General features: G+C 46.5%; 1 long non-coding RNA gene across 1 annotated transcript in view; it reads left to right on the plus strand.

The window, feature by feature from the left end:
* Positions 1-4,803: 4,803 nt before the first annotated feature.
* The window catches only part of LOC147001652 (uncharacterized), a 158,765-nt gene continuing 138,988 nt past the window's right edge, over positions 4,804-24,580 (plus strand). The window contains exon 1 of the long non-coding RNA XR_015044603.1: positions 4,804-5,856. This is a non-coding gene — a long non-coding RNA (uncharacterized LOC147001652). The remainder of the gene's footprint in view (positions 5,857-24,580) is intronic.

Here is a 24,580-nt window from a genome sequence, read left to right on the forward strand (position 1 = left end):
TCTCCTTTTGGTCTTCATCTCTTGTCTCTTCCGATGCAGGGACAGTGCCTCTCGATCTTTTGCAGGGCCTTGTTGTAGGAGGCTGAGCCTGAAGTCAAGGCAGGGTTTGATCCCTCTCTTTGGCAGTGGGTTCGGAACTGGGTGCATGCAGATAAATGGGCATGTCTGGCCAAATTGGGTCATAGCTGTTCACAGACACAGGGCTGGGACAGACCCTCGTGTTTCTGCCCCATGCCTTCCAAATTCTACTTCTTCCAGCTCTGCTAACATCAGGTGGGCTTGTCTTCTCCTTCAGAGCCAGCGCCCTACCCCGCAGTAGCCTGGCTAGGACAGGGCACCAAGTGAAGGCAGAAGGTTCAATTGAACTGGAGGACTGGGAACTTGTGTCTCCAGGAGCCAGGCTGGTGAGACAAGTCAGGGGAGGGCAATAGGGCCCCATGAGGGCTTTTCACTACAGTGCTCATGTTCCATCAGAGGATACTGGAGCCACTCAGTACTCACTGTGAGATAGAAAGATGGCCCAGTGTGGCCGGGGGCTTCTGTGTCTTTGTTTGAATTCTTACAAACATTCTGGGTTTGTTGTTTTAAACAGTCAGTTAACCTATTTAAACGGTGACTGATTCTCACAGGGGCTCCTACGCATTCCTAGTGCAAAGAGAAGTCACAGCGGGAAGTAGAATCCCTCAGGGCTGCTGGCTTCCCGTCCCTCTGTGGCCCCCAGGAACCTTCTTGGTCCCTCTGGGCCCTCCAGGGCCCTTTCCATATTTGGTTAGCGTCCCTTTATCCCGGGCTGTGAAGATATTCTTGGGTGGATTTCCAGGGCGTCCTGCCCTGTTTCGCAGAGAAGCTCGCAGCTTGGCTTCCCCATGTCTGGGCTGGGACTGCCAGACTCTGAAAGGAAAGTTAATTTGAGGCTTTGGGAGGCCAGGCTGAGCCTCTGGGGAACCCTAGTGGACTGAGGAGGGAGGTAGACCATAAAACGGGTTTCCGGGGTTCCTCAACTTGACTGGGGCGGAACCCACGACTGGGGCACCTTCTGTGCTCGGATACTGGGCAGCTGGCACTGGCAACACCCAAGTGCTTCAGTTTCCTCCTCGTTTGAGAGGCCAGATAGGGAAGCAGTAACGGACTCCAGAGTTAGATAGACCTGGGTCAACTATGGGACCCCAGTGACCCCAGCCTGCCTGAGCTCAGAACCTCTCAGATGGATAAAATGGGATAGTGACGTTTGGCTCTTAGAGCCACCCGTGGGTGGGGATACCGGAAGTGGAGCTTAGAAACAGAAAGCTGGGTCATTGTGGGTGTGACAAGGAAGCGAATATTGGGACCCACCTTTCCCTCTGTTTCTGCTTCCCATTCTTCATGAAGTAAACAGCCTGTGGCAACTCCCCCTTGCCACCACGAGGCACAGGGCCAGCATGTCCACACACAGCACCTTGCTGAATGACTGTGGACCCAGAACTCTGAAATCTGACCCCCTTTCAAGACGGCCTCTCCCTGTATGTCCCAGGCTAGCCTTGATCTTCTGTTCTTCCCACCTTAGACTCTCAAGTGTCGGAATTACAGGGTCCATCACCATGTTGCTTTCCCTAACTTGGCTTTTTACATGTTTTGTCACTGACTGCCGTGGGTATGGTGTTTTCTATTGCTGTATTATGAATGTCCACAAACCCAGTAGCTTAAAAATACCAGTGCACGGACCTGAGTCTGTGAGGGAAGGAAGCCTTGTGAGGTCAGTACTGTATACTCAGGATCTCCCGAGGATGGCAGTTCTCAGAGTGAGGGGGCCTCTCCTAAGAGCGCGGAAGTTGTCTGCACAGCTCACGTCCTTCTTTTGAGAGTTATCTACCTTGGAGGCCAGTCATGGCGTCTTCTGATGCCTCTGATTTCCCTGCCTTCTCCTTTGCTTCCAGGGGCTCATGTGGAGTCTTCGTTATCTCCCCGTTTTCAGGTGAGCTGGCTAGGAACTTTCGCATCTTTTGCCGGTTAAGATAATGATCCAAAGAGTAACATCGACGGTAGAAGCCTTGGGGTCAGATTTTTGCCTGGCCCAAACTCCAGGCTTCCCCGAATGGTTATAAGGAGGCTGACCTCCCCTTGCCTCTTTCCTCCAATATGCAGATTTAGAATGGACAGTGTGCCAGGCAGGGTCTTCTGATAACAAGCCACAGCGCCACCTTGTGGCAAACATCAGGTTCGACTTTACTACAAACAACAGAAGTCTCTCCAAATAGCACGTGGAAGAGGCCCAGAGGCTCAGGCTGGGATGTCCTACCAAAAGATTGCTCTAATTTAAACCCAGCGCCTACCACAGCCCTCATAGCTCGGTGAGATTCCACCACAACCACCGCCGAACAGTCACATTCCCCTTCTCCTGGCTCAACACTTGACAGGTCTTCCACGTTTGCTGGCATCTGTAGCCAGCTCCTGTGCCTGTAGGAGTTTCTGAGAAAAGTGTCTGCCGTCTTTTCTAGGAAGGAAGACGCAGACAGAGGCCAGCATCATCTCAGCGTGGAGAGAGGAGCTGCGGGGAGGCTTCAATGCTACTGCACTAAGCCCCCCAGGAAGTATTGCCCACTCAAAGTGCCCACCCAAAACCAGCCACACTAGGGGTGGCTGCAACTTGGCACCGGAATGAGCCAGTCTAGAAAGAGGAGCATGCACGCCCCCTGCTGGCAACTGCTCCAGTTACGGTTTTCTTTTTCCTTTTTTCTTCTCTGGTCCTGATTATCCCCTTTACCCTCTCTCCGCTTCTCATCTGAGACAGGGTTTTACTGTGTAATCCAGGTTAGCCTCAAATTCACAGAGAGCCACCTGCTTCTGCTTCCTGAATACTAGGCTTACAGTGTGTGCCACCACGCCGGCAAGGGTCCTTGATATTTCTTTTTCCCTTGCAGAGAAAGCTGCTTCTACCCTAGCTGGACCTCACAATATCCCTGGCAAGGTTTCTGAAGTGGAACTTCACAGCGGTACAGGGAATCCTGCCAGGTGTGTAAACAGGATAACGCAGCTAATACTACTTCTACCGCGTCCCCGCCACTCCTTAGGATTTCCTATTGATCCCTTTAATCCTCTACCGTTAGTCTACAGGGACAGGTACCATTTTAGCCCCATCTCATAGATGGGAGAGCCCAAGCACAGAGGGGTAAAGCAGCTTGTCCCACATTGCACAGTGTATAAATAGTAGAGTAAGGATTTGAACCCAGATGTTTTGGTTTCAGGACTTAACAATTCTTTAAGGACCACACTATCCTGCAGGAAATGCCTTCCTCATCACGTGGCTTCTCTTTGGGGCAAGATAGCTGCTTGAGCTCCGGCCATTACAAATTATCTTCCTCAGATAATCAGGAAATAGGAAGGGACAAAACGGGACTCACTTCCTTCTTTTCATAAACAGAACAACATTCTGAAGGGATTCTCTACTATTCCTCTTTTGACCACAGCCACATGGTCATACTTCTGCCAACAAATTGTTTTTATGTTTGTAATTATGACAAATCACTTGCAAAGTTAAAGGAAAGAATAGTTACTGTGAACATCTAGCACACACACACACACACACACACAAACAAAGATACTGAAGACTCAGAAAGGCCAGTAATTATCTGGAGGTCACACAGCTGGGAAAGGGTGGAGGTTAGATGTGCTGCTCCTGGGTGAAACAGGTATCCCCCAGAGACATGCTCAGTGGAGTGCTCAGAGGGAAGGACCTCTCATTAGACTTCCCGACCTCTTAGGACCACCCAGGGCCACTGGTCAGATCTCCAGTGTCTTCCAGTCCCAGCCACCTCTCTGGCCCAGAACCAATATTATGGTACCAGGCATGGCCAGCACCGACTCCATCCATCCCACTAAAGCCCACATCAGCTGTGCTCCCTGAATTTCTGTGGCTGACTCCTGAGAACTGAATAATTCAAGCCTATGTAATGGGCTAATGAATTTACTGACAAGCCAGTGTAGTCGAAGTACTTGCAGTATAGAAATACTGAGTCCCAGGCAGGCAGGTAGGCAGGCAGTCCTAACATGAAGCTGTTGCCCCAGCCCTCCCTAGGGAACTCGGCCTGATAGAGTAGAAAGCCCACTTCAGCCTCACTGATTCTTCCTCCTGCCGAGGAGCATGGTCAGGAGAAGAGGGCTGGTGGGACTTTTGATGGGGAGTAGAAGCGATAGAATAGCAGCCGTGGGTAGGAACGCCCAGCCCCTCCCCCACATGCCCGTGCCATGGTTCTTTACGAGGTAAATCAGGTTGAGGCACTGTAGCCCTGTCGCTGTTCTGTGCTGGGAATTTTGGGGTGGCTGTGGGCCCCTGGGGAGGAGACCAGCTTCCTTCCTCCTAACTTGTTGTTCACCTGTTCCCAGCTGTAGCAGGTTCCTGCCGATGGCTTGCACAAGTCCCTCCCTGGAGATAATCAACTGCGACCCCTCTCAACCCTGGCAGACGTGACTGGAGAGAGGTTGGAATGGCTGAGGGGGCAGGCCTCTAGCCTGGAGTAGAATTGAGTTCTGTGAAGCTCTTCAGCGGTGAGACCCCCCACTGTGTTCAGGCTCACCCCTCCCTCTCTGCCTCCTGCCTGGGGAGCTGCATTGCACAAAGACACTTACTTTCCCTTGGCCCTGGCTCTGCTATGTGTCAGGAAGTCTTGTCAGCAATGGGCCTCAGTTTCCCATCTGTGTGGTGGTGAGAGGAAGCTCTCAGGGTCTCTTCTGACTCAAAAGAAATGGCCCGAGGGGCAGGAAGCTCTCTCTGACCCTGCCCAGCCCTGCATCACTTGCTCTTGGGCCTCTTCCCGGGAACTCCAGAGACGCCTCACTGCTCCCTGCCTGTCAGCAGTGTGACAGACTAGGGGCCAGGAGAAGATTCCACAAAGGCACAGATCTGAGGGAGCCACAGCTGAGGTTTGTAGGGGGCAGTAGCCTTGTTACATACTCTAGCCCCAAGCCCCTGGAGATTATTGCTGTACTTGTGTGGGGAGCCTTCTCTGAGAGACTAGGGACTCTGGATAAGGAAAGGGCATGTGGGCCTTTGACTCAGGATGGAAGTAATGGCTTTGTCAGGCACAGAGGCCTAGCTTGCCCCTCTGTCACCTTTGAGCAGAGGCAGAGGTAGGCCAGGGCTGACCAGCTCAGGCATTATCTGTGCCCAGGTCCAGGGCAATACCTCATGACTGTGGGACCGTGAAAGGCAGCCTGTTTTCTGGTGGAGCTAGGTTTAAACCCCAGGTGACCTAGCAGGTGTTCCTGCAAGGTAGCGTTTGCCATGCCCTCAGGCACTAGGCTCCTGATACACAGGAGGCCTCAGCTCTCCCATAATTCTGTGACCATCAGTCATGTAGGGCAACGCCCCAAGCGCCTCCACAGGTAGAGAATGTGACTACAGATCACAGCGGCTCAAGACAGATCTCCATTTTAATGAGGTACCTAAAGGGCTGAAGGGCTTAGCCAATTAAACCCTCCTTCCCAGACACTCCTCCCTGCAAAAGGTATTTAACCTCAGGCCCACCCTGAGAAAGTGGGCTGTGCTTTCACTCATCACAACTCTCCCCCATGACAGTAAACGCTTTAAAAACATGGGCTGAATTCTCATTGGGATCCGCCATGCTGGAGCAATGGAGCAGATGTCCCTCTAAAGAGCTGCGTGTCTAATCTCCCGTAGGAGGCCTCTGTGTTCTCAGCCACGGTCACCACCAAGCCAAGCCGCTGGAGGCGTGCTCTCCTCCTGCCCTTTTCCCTTTTGGCCTTGGGCCAGCGGCCCAGGGCCTACGTTCTCAGCTCTTCCGCAGCATCCAGTGGTATTTGCGGTGCCGAAGACCTTGAGAATCCGTGTGGCCCAAGGACCCATGAGCCCAACTTTAACAGGTAGTTCCCTGGGGACCCCAGACTGCTTCCCCACCCCTGGAGTGGGGTCCTGCGGCTTAGACGCCCATCTGGTGGCATGGGGTATGTGCAGTCAATCTTCCTGCATCTTGCCTCCATCAGCCCACGTGAGGCCCTAGCCCTGTGGCAGACCAGAGGCGGAACACCATTTTAACCCACGTGTGATAGTGCTGGACCACATCAGGATGAGGTGCTGATGGCTGAAGGACAGAGCAGGTGGTTTCTCCTGTAGTAGCCAGGAAGCTCAGGCTGGGCCGGGGAGCTGCGTTAGTCCCTGGAGCCTGCTTGCCTCCGTGTCCCTGGTTCCAGGCAGGGAGGCTTTGCTCTCTTAGAATGTTCCATGTTTCAAGCCCACCACAATAGCTGGAATGGGGCCTCTGGCTTAGGAGCTAAATGATCTAAGATAGCCTTGTTTACTCTGGTCAGCCATCTAGGACAGAGGTTGTAAATAGAACACAAGGCAGCAATGCTGAGAGACCCCAGGGTGTATTAGAAAAGGCCTCCATGGGCACAGATACATGGGCTAAATGATGCTCGGACAGCCCCAGCTGCTTCTGTTAGACACGTACATCGGGAGACTCTGCAGTGCCTCCTCTCTTCATCAAATGCCTGCAGAGCATGATGGAGCCAGAGGGGGAAGTGCCTAAGAGTCCAGTAGCCTCCAGGTTGAACAAAACATGGTGTATTTGGGTCCATGGGTTTCCTAGGTAACTCATGATGGGGGAGACAGAAACTTAGTGGCTCAAAATTGCTGGACCAGTGCTGGAATCATGGTCTTGGAAAAGAGTCCTGGGGAACAATCTGCTACTGGCCTCTCCCTCAGCTTGGATGTTTTGGGCCATGCTTGGCACCTCTGGCTTGTAGTGTTCTTTCCATGAGATACCTTTTACACTGGGCTTTCCAGATTTCCCTTCCCTTACCAGTCATCTAACTTGGATTTTGGAGCTAAGGGGGTATCCTCTTCTGGCCTGCCTCCTTTTTAACTTAATGACATTTACAATGACTTTATTTTGACATAAGGTCACATTTTGAAGTAGTGTGTAGAACTTCAAGCTATCTCATTGTGGGACATGGTTCAACTTGTGACAACCCATCATTTGGAGCCACTTGCTATGTAGCAATGGTTGTTTAGAGCACTAGAAATATGGGATGGCTGGAGATGCAACTAAAACACCATTGAAAATGTAATGAGATGGAAAGTATTTTCCAGATCGTCTCTCCAGGAGACTACTGCATGTGGTTGGAATTACTGATTTATTAGGAAGCTTGGGGCTGCGACGGGGTCTAGACCTTCTCCCAGAGTATGAATGTTCCAGTAACAAAATGAACGAATAAAAACAGGCTGCCTCCATAATGCCTCCTGAAGTAGGAAATCAACTTGGGTTTTCCTTTGTGGGGACATTCCTTCCCTTCAAATAAATGTTGGCAACTTGAAGACAATCGGAGCTTTAGATTGTTCTGGCTTCGTGTGCTTGTGTGTGACATTGTTTACCCTTCAGACAAAACAAGACTGACTTTGAGTGCTGAGTCCTGATCGAGTGTCTGGCTTCCTTGGAAACTTTATACAACTTTGGGGGCAGAAACAGACTCTAGCTTATTTTCTATCAAATCCTCAGCACAGTTCTTGGCACACAGTAGGTGCCTCATAGCTATCATCTCAAAGTATGAACACTGGAAAAAAAAAGGTATTTTAAACATCTATATACTGACTAAGGATTTAAAGATCTATTAGCTTCAGAGCATGACACAATGTTAGGGAAAATGCTGAAGTCCTCTTTTTTTTTTTTTTTTTTTTTTTTTGGTTTTTCGAGACAGGGTTTCTCTGTGTAGTCCTGGCTGTCCTGGAACTCACTTTGTAGATCAGGCTGGCCTCGAACTCAGAAATCCACCTGCCTCTGCCTCCTGAGTCCTGGGATTAAAGGCATGCGTCATCACGCCCGGCTAAAGTCCTCTTTTGTTGATGGAAAGAGTCTGTAAGAGACAGAATTACTAGAGGCCAGGAACAGATTAAAATTATTGTTACCAGGAAATAAGTAATTCTTTTTTTTATATAATTTATTTTTTTTATTAGGTATTTTCCTCGTTTACATTTTTTTTTTTTTTTTTTTTTTTTGTTTATTTGGTTTTTCGAGACAGGGTTTCTCTGTGTAGCCCTGGCTGTCCTGGAACTCACTCTGTAGACCAGGCTGGCCTCGAACTCAGAAATCCACCTGCCTCTGCCTCCCGAGTGCTGGGATTAAAGGTGTGTGCCACCACACCCGGTCCTCGTTTACATTTTCAATGCTATCCCAAAAGTCCCCCATACCCACCCTCCCAATCCCCTACCCACCCACTCCCCCTTTTTGGCCCTGGGGTTCCCTTGTTCTGGGGCATATAAAGTTTGCAAGTCCAATGGGGAAATAAGTAATTCTCTGGGCAGCCTAGAACTTCTGCAACTTGAATATCTGTGCATAGCAAAGAGGTAAAGATTACAAACCACCAGGAAGATCTGGCAAACAGATTTAAATGAATTTCATATGAAAAACTCAAATAGGAAACAGAATAGACACAGCTGGAGATGGGATTTAAAAAGTGAAAGGTTTGGAAAATTATTGCAAACACAGATGAAAATCTACAAGAGTTAAGAGATATTAAAGTTATCCGGGTAGTGGTGGCACACGCCTTTAATCCCAGCACTTGGGAGGCAGAGACAGGCGGATTTCTGAGTTTGAGGCCAACCTGATCTACAAAGTGAGTTCCAGGACAGCCAGGGCTACACAGAGAAACCCTGTCTCGAAAAAACCAAAAAAACCCAAAACCAAAACCAAAAAAGATATTAAAGTTGAAATTCAAAGCTTAAAGATGTATCTAATTAAATTATTTGAAAGAGATTATAGAAATAATGGGAAAGAGGAAATATTTAAAATGACAGTAGCTCACAATTTTCCAGATTATTTTTAAAAAATGTAAGTCTGGTCTGGGGAGATAACTTATTGGGTATGGTGTTTGGCACCCTAGCTTGATCCCAAATTTGGGTCCCTAGAAGCTATGTAAAAGCCAGATGTTGTAGCATACGCCTATATAATTCCAGGCCCCTATGTGAAAATGGGAGCTGCAGATGGGAGACTTCACTATAGTTTGATGGCTTGTGTGCAGAGCTCAATGAGAAAACACCCAGTCTCAAACAAAGTTAAAAGTGAAGGTTGACACCCGAGTTTGTCTTCTGACCTCTACACATACCCCATGGCATGTGTATTCCTACACTCATACATATGAACATACATGCACACACACACACACACATACACAACAAAACACAAAACAAATACCATGGAAACCCCCATAAGTCTTAACTTTGTGTGATGGTACATGCTTGTAATCCCAACACTTGGGAGGTAGAGGCAGAAGGATTAGGAGTTCAGGTCAGTTTCAGTGATCTGTTTTACCCAAGGCCATTCTAAACTGCATGAGACTCTGACTCAAGAGAAAGGTCCGCATCTGTAGGAATTCCAGTGATTTCAAGCAAGCTGGATGAAAATAAATTCATATGTGGACATATCATAGTTGCATAGAAGAATACCAGAAAATAGAAGATCTTTAAAGAATGAGAAAAAATGTTTGCAACTTTTATGATTAGAAGAGATTAGACTAAGGGCCGAATAATAATAATAATATCTATTGTAACAACGAAAACATATTGACGTTGAAACAAACAAATGTATATCTATTCTATGTGCATGAGTATTTGTATGGATATGCACCATATGTGTACAGTGCTTGCAGAGACCAGAAGAGCGTGTTGGCTCTCTGTTATTGGAGTTGTGAACTGCCATGTGGGCTCTGGGAACTAAACCCAGGTCCTCCGCAGGAATAGCAAGTGCTCTCAACCATTGAGCCATCTCTCCAACCTCAGAATATTGACATTGAAATAAGCTTTTTTTTTTTTCTTCTAAAGTGATGTTAAGCCAGGCATAGTGGTACAGGTCTTTCATTCCAGCTCTTGGGAGGCAAAGGCAAGAGGATCTCTGTGAGTTTGAGACCAGTCTAGTCTACACATTGAATTCTAGGCTAATCAGGAGTAAACAGTGAGACCTTGTATTAACAAAACAAAACAAAACAACAAAAACAAAACCACAACAAAATGAAGTTAATCCAATAGACAAATACACTGAAAATATGTTATCTATGCACAATGAAATATTACTCATCCATAAAAGTGTGAAATTCTGTCGTCTGTGGCACCATGAATGGAACAAGACACTGTGTTAAGGAAAATAAGCCAGGAACAGAACGATAAACATTCCCACTCTCATTTATGGGACCTAAAAATGTTGATTAAGGCCTATCAACAAACATATATCAAATGATCTGATTTCAAACCTGGGTCGATGAGGGCTGGGAGTACAATGCTTGCTTAACATGCAAGAGGCCATTGGTTTAACCCCGAGGACCACTAAACAAATAAATAAATTGAAAAGAAATAAATGGGGGGGGGAATAATCTGAAGAGACACACCCCAAAGATACACACGTCACAAATAGATGCAGGAAACGCTCCCCATCACTGATCACAAAGGGGTGAGAGTTAAACCCATGGGCGATCACCGTACCCTGTCTCATTGACTCATCTTGTCAACAGACGAGAAGTAAGGGAGGCTGGCAGGATGCTGAGGAACGGACACTCTGGGATCTGCACCGTTGGTGAGAATGTGCGTTAGGCCATCTTGGGAACACTAAGGAGGTTCTTTACAAACATGAAGCTAGCTGGGTGTGGTGGTACAGGTTTTTAATTCCAGTACTCAAGAGGATGAGGCAGGAGGATTGGGCATTTGAGGCTAGCTTGGGTTAAATAACAAGGTGGTCTCAAACAAATGAAAATTCAAAATACAATTCCCACTTGATCTACCAACTGCACTTCTGGGCATATATACAAAGGAAATTAATCATTACACCCACATGCGTGTGGTTTTTGTTTTTTGTTTTTTGTTTTTTGTTTTTTGTTTTTTGTTTTGTTTTTGCAGTGCTATTGACAATAGTCAAGACAGAGTCAACCAAGATGCCAGTGGACGAATGGATTAGAAATGAGATGTGTATGTACAATGGGAATTTTACTCCTCTATAAAAGCTAGTGAAAATTTGTCATTTGTGTAAAATATTTAGAACAAGACACTATGTTAAGTGAACTAAGTCAGACATAGAGATTTAAATAGTATATGTCTGTCCTAACTTATGGAGCCCAAACCATTGATCCAACAGAGGCCAGAGATAGGTACCAAACACAAAGACAGAAGAGTTTCCAATGCTGCCATAGCACAATGGGGCAGTTACAGTTTATAATAGTTACATACTTTAAAACTACCAAAGACCTAGGATGTTCTCAGCACACAGAAATGATGACAATTAAATCTGGGAGCATTATTACCCAGAACTGAATAATAAATAATGATGTCAATTTTTTAAAAAAATGCAATTGAGAGTTTTAACCACAATAAAACTATCTTTAAAGAATAAACATAGAGTTCAAGAGAATTGAAAACATTTCTCCACATGAAGACATATTTGAATGTTAACATTATTTACAATGGCCAAAATGACTCAAATGGCCTTTAGTTGTGTGAGACCCTGGGTTTGATCATCAGCAATGGCAACAAAAGCCCTTCAGCTGCTTCAGTCCTTCACCTAACTCTTACATTTGGGTCCCCATGCTCAGTCCAATGGTTGACTGCAAGAATCCACATCAGTATTGGTCAGCCACCCATCTCAAAAATACTAACTCAGAATTGCTCCTGTCTAAAGGAAATGCAGGGACAAAAGAGTAGAGCAGAGACCATCCAGAGACTGCCCCACCTAGGGATCCATCCCATCTTCAGACACCAAGTCCAGACACTGTTGCTGATGGCAAGAAATGCTTATTGATAGGAGCCTGGTATAGCTATGCCCTGAGAGAGAGACTCTGCCAGCGCCTGACCAATACAGATGCGGATGCTCCTAGTCACTTCCCAAGCTGATAAAGTTAATAGATCAAGGTTAACTACCTCTTCAGATTCTGGTTAAAAATAGAGAAATCCTATTCTGCAGGTTGTAATTTATCATATTCATCTTATCCTTTTTTATTTTGATTATTCATTACTTTAATTACCTGTCTGTGTGGGTCTGTACATGTGACCTGCTTGGGCAGGTTAGAGGCATCAGATTCCCTGCAGCTGGAGTCACAGGCAGTTGTGAAACCACCAGCATTCTGGAATCAAACTTGTGTCCTCTGCAAGAGCAGTAATTGCTCTTAATTGCTGAGCCATCTCTCCATCGTCTGTATTTTCACTTTATTGATATAGTTCTTAAAACCAGAAATTCAATTAAAATTATTTTGTTCATTCTTTTGGAGCCATAGCTAAGAACTGTACTAAACTCCAAGATTATAAAAATTAACCTTTCTTTTTTCTTCCTTCTTGCATGCCTTCCTTTCCTTTTCTTTCTTTGTTCCATGCCCTCTGTCTGTCTGTCTGTCTGTGCTCTGGGTCTCATGTAACACAGGTTGGGCTTGAAGAAGTATAGCAAAGTAAAAACAAAATTCGAGGCTTTTAGGCCCAGGCTTGGGAGTGTGGTCTTTGTGGCTTAGTGCTCCAGGTGCTGGTCATAAAACAGATAGCGACATTCCTTCCTCCACCCACCCGCTTCCTGGGTTCAAAGAGTGTTCATTCAAAGAAAGTCACCCTGACCCACCCTGACCATTGCTGGAACCTGCAATGCAAATGTGCTATCGTTAGGGGCTCTTAGAAACTGTCTTGAGAAATGACCCTCACAATTACCAGGTATTCCATGTGACATTTGTGACTTTACACTTCCTTGTGACTCTTAGCTGGTATTTTTGGTATTTTCCAACAACGCCCTCCCCACCTCCTTGAGCTGTGGTTTCTTCCTTTAAATACCCCCTTACTCAGCTACTCGGGGCGCCACGGTCCTCTACCCCTGCGTGGTGTATGACCATGGGCCCGAGAGCGCTCTTGAATAAAAATCCTCTTGCAATTTGTCTTGTGGGTGAGTTTGGTGTGTCGCCTCTCCTGAGTCAGATCGTGGGGGAGTCCTCACGTTGTGGGTCTTTCAGGCTCAAACTCACTATGCAATGGAGGATGACCTTGAGCGTGTGTCTGCGATGGAGGATGACCTTGAATGTGTGCTACCTTCTGAGAGATGTGATTACAGGTGTGCATCACCCAGCTTATGTTGTGCTGGGGCCTGAACCCAGGGCCTCATGCATGCTAGAGAAGTGTTCTGCTGAGCTCAATACTCAGTTCCTTCTTGTTATTTCTCCAATTTGGAACAAAGTCTCACTACCTAGCCTAGCCTAGCCTCAAATCTGAACTCTTTCCCGCAAGTGCTAGCATTACAGGCATGGACTGGCTATGTTTTTCTCTAAGAGTTTTGTGTTGAGATCTTTGATCCATCTTGAGCTAACCTTTATCTATCTGTTGCTTTCTGTCAAGTGCCAACTCCGCTTTCTAGATTATTGTTGTTTCAGAGCTAGTCGGGAATCCTTGTCAGTTCTCACACTTGGCTTCTTTTAAGGCCTGTTTCTGCTGAACCAGGCTCTCAGCACAGGCATCTGAATTTTACAACCAGCCTGCCAACTACTGCAAAGAATCCATGATCTGATGGTACCTCACTGGATTTGCACCCCAGTCTTTGTGGAGTGAGTACACCTTCAGCTAGCTGGTCACCATGGATGCTCAGAATGGTTTGGTGTGGCTGTCACTGGGACTGAATGTATGGTAAGGGTCTAGATAGCTGAAATGGAAGCCCAAGGGTTCCAGGCATGCCCAGTGGGTCTCCCGTGGGCTTCAGGAAGATGCAGAAAGCCCAGGAGAGGTACATATGTGGCTCAACACAGAGTCGTAAGTTTAGATAAAACATGGGAACGATATATGTATGTATGTATCTCAATTGCATGATTTTCAAACATGAACTCTGTAGAGGACATCGTGTTGCCATGTTGAAAGGGTGGATATGCTTACAAGACCTTTCTAAGGTTCTTGTGTGACCCTAGCAATGGGTGATCTTAGGTTGGGTGGCCCACAGAGCAGATGTGAGTCTAGGATTGTATGAAAGCAGTTATGTGGTGGCAATGCAGAGTGATGTTGGCAGGGGCACTGGGTCTTGAGCCAGGCAGGGTGGAGCAGTGGGAAGAGTGTGATGAACAGGACAGTTACATGCTCTAGGGCTCTACCCTTTAGGGACCCCCAGGAGAGGATGTGACAGGAATTCTCCCCATTCCCACTACTGACAGCTCATCTCTTAGTTGTCAGGGAGGCTATCCTGGTCACTGCAGGGTGTTAGCACCATCCTGGCCTCCTCCTCAGGTGCCAACACAAAGGTCTCTACCATGCTGTCAGATGGTTGGCTGTGAGCATCCGCATCTGTATTGGTCAGGCGCTGGCAGAGTCTCTCTCTCAGGGCATAGCTATACCAGGCTCCTATCAATAAGCACTTCTTGCCATCAGCAACAGTGTCTGGATTTGGTGTCTGAAGATGGGATGGATCCCTAGGTGGGGCAGTCTCTGGATGGTCTCTGCTCTACTCTTTTGTCCCTGCATTTCCTTTAGACAGGAGCAATTCTGAGTTAGTATTTTTGAGATGGGTGGCTGACCAATACAGATATGGATTCTTGCAGTCAACCATTGGACTGAGCATGGGGACCCAAATGTAAGAGTTAGGTGAAGGACTGAAGGAGTTGAAGGGATTTGCAACCCATAGGAAGAACAACAATATCAACCAACCAGACCCCACCAGAGCTCCCAGGGACTAAACCACAAACCAAAGAGGAACCCATGGCTCTAGCTGCATATGTAGCAGAGGATTGATTGTCTTATCTGGCATCAATGGGAGGAGAGGCCTTTGGCACTATGGAGACTCAATGCCCCAGCGTAGGGCAATACTAGGGCGGTGAGGTGGGAGTGGCTGGGTGGAGGAGCTCCCTCATAGAAGCAGGGGGAAGGGCGATGGGATAGGGGAGGGAAAACCAGGAAGGGGGACAACATTTGAAATGTAAATAAATAAAAAACAACAACAACAAAAAGGTCTCTACTAAATGTTCCCCATGGGAGTAGAGCCACTCCTAGCCAAGGCATGGTAGGGTATGTCTCAGAATCACCCCATCCAAGAGCCAAGATGTTCTTCATCATTTTTTGTTTGTTTTTAGAGACAGGGCTTCTCTGTGTAGCCCTGGCTGTTCTAGGTCTCACTCTGTGGACCAAGCTGGCCTTGAACTCGAGAGATCTGCCTGTCTCTGCCTCTGATTAAAGGCGTATGCCACCCCTGCCTGGCTCTCCATCATTATTTTAGGGTTGCTCCTGAGGACTTTCAAGACACTATGCTTCTAAGCTATCCTGAGAGTCAATTAAACACGGTCTTCACCAGGAGAAAGTGTCTAAACAGAACTGCAGCTGCACAGGGAGAGAAGATGGCAGCTCAGTGGCAGTTAGATGTATTGAGGGGAAGGGGCCATCTACTCTGAGGGTGAGTGGACCCTACCACTGTGGAAGCCCATGTTCCTGGGACATTGTAAAAGTACTTCAAAGGCCAGGGAGGCTACACAGAGAGAAGACCACCCAGAGCCAGGCTGTGGCCCTCAGCTCTGTTCTGAGTTCCTTACTGTGTCACAGCCCTGGCCCAACACCCACAGGAGAAGGAAAAATGGCAGGAGATTGAAAATACAGTGGAAGACATGTTTTCCCTGATAGCTGCTGAGCAAAAGGCTGTGCCTACAGGCCAGCTCTGCTTCCTGCATCCACCTGCAGCCTTTTGGGATGCTGTTCTTTTCCAGTGTGCTGTGTGACTCTGACAAACCCACATGTCCTCTCTGGTCCTCAGTTTGTTTTCTGTGAATCTAAAGTGGCCTTGAAAAGTCCTTACATCCCCAGTGGCTGCTGGGATCCCAGGGAGGCAGTGAGAGCCTTCAGGTAGTGAGAAGGAGCAGTCCAGCCAGAAAGCACCATTTCTGACAGCTTGGCCCCTCATGGTGCTGCTGGCCTCTGATCTCTGAGCGTTTCCACTGCATGTCTGACACCGGGCCTGGTCACAGGCCTGCTTGGCCCCTTGCTCACTCACGAACATCTGTTACAGCATTTTTACCACGTTAATAGATTCTCTCTGAGAACCAGGCAGGTGTTCACCATCCAAGCCAGAAAACATCAAAATCACATGCTCTCCAGGCCTGTCTGCAGCGGGCAATCGGGTTTAGAATGACTCATACAGTCTAACAGATAATAAAACACACATAACATTTGCTTTAGGGGACAGGTGAGGGCATTTTGTCCCGTGCATGGGAGAAACAAAAACTCGGTCTATTTGGGAGTCAGGTAATTGAATACAGATGGGCAGAGGTAAATGAAAGAATTTAGCAAATATCTCTGTGGAATAGCTAATGGGAATGAGACAGAATAGGAAATTAAAAATTATTCGAAGCAGATGGACCATTCTTTTGAGTTTTTAAAAATTTATTAGGGCCGAGGAAAAATGTGTCTGTTTATTTTCTATGGCCATGAAATTAATGGCTTGGTGAGTTTTGCTTGGGCAACTTTATGACTGCCGTGTCATCTGTCATAATTTGGGGGCCGTTTGATATGGATTTATGAATGTCTCCACCCCTCACCCTCCCTGATTTATGGGTGTGACTCACATGTGAGTGAGGGCTGTCTTATTCGGAGAGCTCCATGCCAGTGGTAGCTTAGCCTGGCAGAGCCTGGGTGGGCAGGGTCTTCAGGGGTCTCTCAACCCCGATGTGAGTGGAGAGGTGTCCGGATCATGCTAGGGCTGTGGAAAGTGGACCCAGCCTGGCCGAACTTCTGCTATGGGGTGACCCCCACTCTGCCAGGGCTGGAGAGGAGGTGTGGGGCCAGAAAGGCCAGCCCACACTGCTGGTGTGCTAGGCTGGGAGCTTAGGGATGCCTTGCTGCAGTCTCTGTCTAGAGCCTTGGGCCCTTCCACTGACTGTAGTCATCCTAGGCCTTAAGATCTGAAGTTGAGGGGAAGAGGAAAACATTTCTCATTACTTAGGGATCTTTGTGTGTCTGGCCTGGCGTTGGCGGTGCCAGTGTAGGGGGGCAAAAACTGGGTTTTACAACTGGCAGACTTGGGCCATTTTTATTGCAGTCCTCCTTAGGTGTATGTCTTTGGGCTGGCTACTTCCCTCTCTGGCCACTTACTTTCCTTCTCTCTGACAATGGAATAGAGCCCTCTCACGTTAGAATGGTTTGGGGACCAGATAAGGTAAGGGAACATTCCCACCCTCACCCCGACCACAAACTCAGCAGAGACCTGCGAAGTGGTAAGAAACAATCTGATAGCCTCAGCAAGGGGACTTTAGTATTTTCCCCTGACAGATGGGGAAATTGAGGCACAGGACTGTTAAGTGACTCTTTGAAGTCATATGCATAGAGTTAAAGGATTAGAGTTAGCTTCTGTTGTTGTTTCAAGACAAGGTTTCTCTGTGTAGCCCTAGAACTCCCTCTAGACCAGGTTGGCCTTGAACTCAGAGATCCTCCTGCTTCTGCTTCCCAAGTGCTGGGATTAAAGGCATTTATCACTTCTACCCAGCTGGAGTTAGCTTTTGTCTAGGACTCTGGCTTCCTAAATCGAGATATGCCAGGCTCCTGGTAGGATGGCTTAAGGGTATACACCTGTGACTGTGTCCCCTCTAGGGTCTTGCCTACGAAGTCTGCAGGTTAGGGGACAGTGAGTTTCTTATTAAACCCCTGGCAGGGAGGGGCTAGCTGAATGTGGCCACTGCCTTCACCTATCCTCATGGAGTCTGTGGGACCTTGGGGAGAGCTGGGCTGTCATGGCAGGGCTCAGAGTGCCCTAAGGCAGGGAGTTCTCTGAGGGCCAATATCTGTTGTTGACCTCTGTCACAGCTTGGGGTATGTGCCTTTAGAAAAGGCCATGTGCACCTCTAAGTCCCATCCATTGCACTCTGCATTCTCTCTCTTTCTCTCTCTCTCTCTCTCTCTCTCTCTCTCTCTCTCTCTCTCTCCCTCTCCCTCTCTCCCTCTCCCTCTCCCTCCCTTCCTTCCTTCCTTCCTTCCTTCCTTCCTTCCTTCCTTCCTTCCTCGCTTTCTTTAAAATTTTATTTATTTATTTAATTATTTAATGTATATGAGTACACTGTAGCTGTACAGATGGTTGTGAGACTTTATGTGGTTGTTGGGAATTAAATTTAGGACCTCTGCTTGCTCCGGTAGCCCTGCTTGCTCTGGTCAACTCTGCTTGCTCAGTTCCTTCTCGCTTGAGCCCAAAGATTTATTTATTATTATACATAAGTACACTGTAGCTGTCTTCAGATACACCAGAAGAGGGTATCAGATATCATTATGGGTGGTTATGAGCCACCATGTGGCTGCTGGGATTTGAACTCAGGACCTTTGGAAGAACAGTCAGTGCTCTTACCCACTGAGCCTTCTCTCCATCTCTTCACACTGTCTTTTCTAGAAAATTTCTGTAGAGAAAATTTAATTCAATACTATAGCTGCTCTGCTTTGGATCATGTCCAAAGATATGATCTGGCCAGAATGAAGACATGTCCTAGGTTACTGGATGACTTGGCTGAAATACAGACATGTCCTCAGCATATACTTTTAATCCTTAACAGCGAAGGTAAGTTTTGTAGAAGAAAGCGGTCATGTTTGAAAATGACATCTAATTGAGGGACAGACAAAGTGATGAATCAGAGAAAGATTTGACAGAATGAGTCAGAGATAGGATTTGCCCAACTCACACAAGAACAGCAAAGGAAGAGAGACTACTTAGGATCAGCAAGAGAGAAAAAAGGTGGTATGTGGTGTGTGGTGTGTGTGTATATTACAGTTTTACAGAGAGAAAAAGCTAGACACAAATGAGGACAGAACTAGTCAGAGAATGAGAAGGACCCAGAAGATTAGAACAGATTGCCAGAGTATGAGACCAAGCAAAGCAATTCAGTCAGAAACTGAGAGAAGTCGGATTGAAACAATCAGCTTGGAAGATTAGATTGTACAGAGGCTAGAAGCTTCTAGGCCTAGGCCTAGAGATAGTTAAAACAAAGAAGGAAATACTCTGGGCTCAGCCCAAGGCATGTATTCACACATCTTGGGTATGGCGCTCATCTCAATAGGACACCAGTCCCATTCCTTCATGGTCCTTTTGGCTCCTGTAAGGCAGAATCATCAGCACCTGCACTTCCTGAGCTCCAGGGAAGGCAAGGTTATGACTAGGTCATACTAGCAGCTGGTGCTTCTTCAGTCACATACTCATGGAATGCTATATGCCAGGTGCTATTCTAGGACCAGGGACACAACAGGCATGGTCTCTGCTCCACCAAAATATCATTTCTATCAGTTCAGTGACAGGTAGTCCACAAACTCATTGCCCTCTACCATGGTAGGTAGTTTTAGGGTTTTGGAAAAAAAATAAAAGTGGGATAAAAGGCACAGAGGGATGGGGAGGTAGGTGGTAAAGGAAGGCCTGTCTGCGAGGGTGCCATCAAGCTGTAGATGTTTGGGGAGTTTTCAGAGATGGGCTAATGGAACAGTAAGTGCAAAGACCCTAAGGTAGGAGTAAATCTGGAACAAACAAGGTTGGCCAGAGCCCAGGAAGCAAGGAGGAAAATAACTTTGAAGGCTATTATCTCCTTTAATCTTTAATTCCATTTATTAATTCTGGTTTTACTAATTTGGACACTGAGGCTCAGAAAGATCAAATCATTTGGCCCAACGTTCCTGTGGGTGTCACGCTGGGCCTGGTCTTGAAGATCACTGTCTTAGGGTTTCTATTGCTGTGAACAGACACCGTGACTACTGCAACTCTTATAAAGGAAAGCATTTAATTTGGGCTTGCTTATGGTTTCATTTTAGCCCATTACCTTCATGTTAGGGAACTTGGTGGCGTGCAGGCAGACATGGCAGCTGATAGTTCTGCCATCTGGATCCACAGGCAGCAGGAAGAGAGAAGACACAGTGGGCCTGGCTTGGGCTTTTGAAACCCCAAAGCCCACCCCAAGTGGCACCCTTCTTTCAACAAGACCATACCTCCTAATCCCTCTCAGTGCCATTCCCCGATGACTAAGCATTTGAACCTGGGAGACTATGAAGGTTTTTTATTTATTTTTTTATTTTTTTATTTTTCGGTAATGTTTCTTGTACTTTCATCAATTTCTGTCCTATCTCTCCCCCACTCCCCACCCTCCAGAGACAGGGTTTCTCTGTGTAGCCCTGACTGCTCTGAAACTCACTCTGCAGACCAGGCTGGCCTCGAACTCTGAGATCCGCCTGCCTCTGCCTCCCAAGTGCTGGGATTAAAGGTGTGTACACCATCATCTGGCAAATGAAGGTCATTCTTATTCAAACCATGAAAACCATCCTCCATTATCCCAGTCCTGAAATATTCCTACCCTAAGCATACCACTTCTCTAGATGTTACATGTGGGTTCTAACTCCAGCAGAGCAAGAACAAATCTCCCAGATGGATGAGGGCAGGAGAAGGTAGCAAGGACTCTGCTAGTCCCTGCTGCCATCTGCAGAGGAGATTGGCTTTGCAGTCAAATTGTTACCACAGAGCTCTGATCATAGGGAATGTAGGGTGGGGGCTCTGACCTGGAACTCACCAGGTGGACTCTACCCCAGACACATTTATTGTTGGTTTGCATTCATGTTGTTCCTAGGAAGGTAAGGTTTAAAAACTGGTTTCCCTGCACACACACACACACATACACACACACACACACACACACACACACAGAGAGAGAGAGAGAGAGAGAGAGAGAGAGAGAGAGAGAGAGAGAGAGAGAGAGAGAGAGGAGAGAGAGAGAGAGGATCCTGGGTGGCCAGCAGTGGGAATGGTTTGTTTTCAAGCAAAAGAAACTAGGGACTTGCTGGCAGGACCTCTGAGTTTCGGGGCCCAGCTGGGTGTTTTCACCTCCATTGCCTCTCTATCCACTACTGAGCGAGAAAGGGTTCCTTTGGATCCCAGCTTCATCTCCTACGCCTTTGTTATTCTGGTTTACTCTGGAAGATTGTCATCCATTATTCCACAGTGCAGGGACCAGTGAGGAAATGATCCATGAGTTTCCTCTCCTGAAGGAAGGCATCAAAGATGCAGGATCTCCTAGGAGAGAAAGAACAAAGATCTGTGATATGAAGACAGTGGAGTGTGGGCATCAGATAGACAGTTTGAGGGGGAGAGAATTTATAATTCACAGATAGCCTTTTCTACAAATAGAGACTTTGTAGAGTATTGGCTATTCTGCTCTACCATTCTTTACTGTATTCCTTTGAGACAGAGTCTCTCTTTAAATCTGGAGCTAGGCTGGTGACCAAGAGACTAATGATCCTCCTGTCTCTGCTGGAGTTGTAGGTGTGTGGACCTGCCTGGCCTTTTATGTGGGAGCTGGGGATTTGAACTCAGGTCTTTATGCTTGAGTAGCAAGTGCTGTTACCCCCATCCTCCTGAGTCATCTCTCTACCCTGCTTTATTTTTTTGAGGCAGTGTCTCACTATGGTAGATTACAAGCCTGAATCACCACACAGAGATGCCATGTGTATTTTAAACAGGTAAGTTGTTGCTATGCTCACTCTCACACTACCCTGCAGGGCACCCCAGTTTCTCTGCCTTTGTCCAAACAATCTTTTGCCTGGGTCACCCACTTCCCATCTCTAGAAAGAAGTCCACTGGCTTTGCTAAGGACTCCAATTTTTTTTTTTTTTTTGGTTTTTCGAGACAGGGTTTCTCTGTGTAGCCTTGGCTGTCCTGGAACTCACTCTGTAGACCAGGCTGGCCTCGAACTCAGAAATCCGCCTGCCTCTGCCTCCCAAGTGCTGGGATTAAAGGCATGTGCCACCATGCCCGGCTGGACCCCAGTTTTATTCCTAGCACCCATATTAGGTGGCTCACAACCACCTCAGGTCCAGGGGATTCAAGGTTCTCTTCTGACCTACATGGACTTTATACTTACATGCCCAAATTTCTGTTTTTAAACACATATATACATAATTTATTTTTTAAGTTTTAAAGGAATGTTTGAAAAGATAGTAAAATAAAATACATTGTTTAAAATACAACCCATGGTGTAGCATTTTCACTTCATTTCTAATGTATATACATTAGAAACATGCCATTCAATATATATATATACTACATTTTGCCTACACATTTTTCTGTCAATCAATGCTTGGGTGGCTTTCAGCTTTTGGCTTTTGTGACCACTGTTCCTATAAACTAGGTATGTGGATATTTCTTGGGTGAATTGTCCTTTGAGAACATGTGTTTATCCTTGCATCTGTAATGGAGGTTTGGGTTACCTCATGTCTATCACAGCCATCTACACAGCTATGCAAAGATATGCACCATCACTTGCTTTGGGCATGTACTCATGGGTGGACAGATCATGGCATCACATGTATGCTCCATCTTCTAAGGAGGCTGGCCAACTATTTTATATTCCTGGCAGCAGTAGATCTAGGTTCTCCCCAACTGTTCCTGCATGTAGCGTGATCAATCTTTTTAATTTTGACTCTCTTAATAGGGTTGGGATGGTGTCCCATGTTCTGTGTTTTTTTTTTTTTTTTTTTTTTTTTTTTTTGAGACAGAATTTTCCTGTGTCACTCTGGCTGTTCTGGTACTTTCTCTGTAGACCAGGTTGTCCTGGAACTCACAGAGATCCACCTGCCTCTGCCTCCTGAGTGCTGGGATTAAAGGCGTGTGCCACAGTATTGTGGTTTTAATTTGTATTTTTTTGATAGACTCTCCCCTGGCTTTTGGCTGGAGACAGTGCCAGATGTTGCCCTCAGTCACTTGCCACCTTGTTTTTCAGGTGCCTCTCTGGGAATCTTACTATAGGCTATTGATTAGACTGGGCTGGTTGGCCAGCAGGCCTTTAGAATCCTTTTGTTTCCATACCCACGGTTTTGGGACTACAGGCACGTGCTACTCCTCCTCCTGGCTTTGTTCAGGTGCTGGGGATCCATCTTGGGTCCTCATACTTGCAAAGCAGGCACATAACTGATTGCCCGCTCCTCAGTCACAGTAGGCTTATAATGTGCATCTTGTTTGGTAGAGGCAGGGGTAAGGCTTTTTCTGACTCCTATTGAATTTGTTCCCATAGTGAGTCCACAGTTCTTTATTCATTCCACATATATGGTTTGAAAACATCTTTTCTGTGGCTTGTCTTTTCTATTGTAGGATGCTTAATCTTGTTACAGTTCCTCACTTTTTCTTTATATATTATGACTTCATCTTGTCTCTAAGGAAGCTTTGCCCGAATGAAGGGTATCAGGTTTCCCCCTGTCCCGAGCTATCATTCTCTCCGGCAAGAACACACTCGGACAACTGGAATCTTCTGCAGCAAAAAGCTTTATTGCTTCTTCAGGAGGGAAGACCCAGACCCTGGAAAATGGCGTTGCTTATATAGCCCTCAGCCATGGCGTTTCAGCACCTGATGTGGCGTGTCAGCTCCTGATTCGTTGCTCGCCCATCACCCCATTACTACGCCCCGAGATGGGCAGTGACTAGGTGTGAGTTCACTCTCATACCTGCGTACAAGGCTTGTTTACTAGTTAGGCACAGCGGAGGCCAGCGCCATCTTATAATGGTGATTGCTCACAGCACGGCTCTCCACATCGCCCTAGAATTGTTATAGCTCTAAAGGTTTTCTTGTGTGCTTTTATCTTGATGTGTCTATGTGCATGTATATGAACATGCATATCTGTGCGTGGGATCAAAGTAAGAGCCTTGAGCATGCTACAGCTCTATTCCTGAGCTAAACCCACCACCTTTTTAGTTTCAGGTTTAAAGTCTGTGGTCCAGGGCTGGGATTAAAGATCAGTGGTTAGAGCTCATCTTACACTTTTGTGGTCTTGGGTTCAACCACCAGCATTACACACACACACACACACACACACACACACACAGCTTGTGGACTATTTTAGGCTAATATTTTGTATAGAGTATGTAGTATGGATTAAACATCCCCTCTGCTTTTTTTTTTTGACAGGATCTGTTACATACATAGATAGCTCAAGCTGGCCTTGAACTCACCATTCTCCTGCCTCAGTATATCTGGACTGGGATTACAGGTCTGCACTAAACCTGGCTGGGTATCTTTTATTTGTGTGTGTGTTTTCCAACATCTTTTGTTGATAAGCATCCTTTCTGTATTGAATTGCCTTTGCAATTTGTTAAAAATTAAAATCATTTCTGTTTTATTACTCCTTATCTTAATGCCAATACCCAACTATCTGCATACCTTTTGATAATAAGTCTAAGTCACTTTTATCACATTTTATTTGCCTGTGTGCAGGTAGATATGTGTGTTGAGGGTGTGTGTGTGGTGTAGTGTGTTATAGCATATGTGTGGGGGTCATCTTTCAGGAGTCATTTTTCTCTTTCTATGGCGTGGGTCTGGGGTTTGGGGCTTTTGGTCATCAGGCTTGGTGACAAGTATCTTTACTCAGTGAGCCATTACAACCATCCCCATTTTATTACTTTATTTTATGCAAGTGTAAAGTTTTGAAAGGTAGTGTCAGAACTCACATTTTATTTCTTTGTGTTCAAAATTGCTTTCTCTGAAGTCTTTAGTCTTAGTTTTAGAAATTTTAGTCCATTTCTACAGAAAAAAGAAGAAAAAAACCCAATCAGTTTAACGTGCTTGTATTTGTAAGGCCCTGGGTTCAATCCCCTTCCCAGGGAAAGAAAAGTCTGCTAGAATT

The sequence above is a fragment of the Mus caroli genome, unplaced genomic scaffold (assembly GCF_978045245.1).
Source record: "Mus caroli unplaced genomic scaffold, Mus_caroli_1 scaffold_12, whole genome shotgun sequence".
In the NCBI taxonomy this organism is placed as follows: Eukaryota; Metazoa; Chordata; class Mammalia; order Rodentia; family Muridae; genus Mus; species Mus caroli.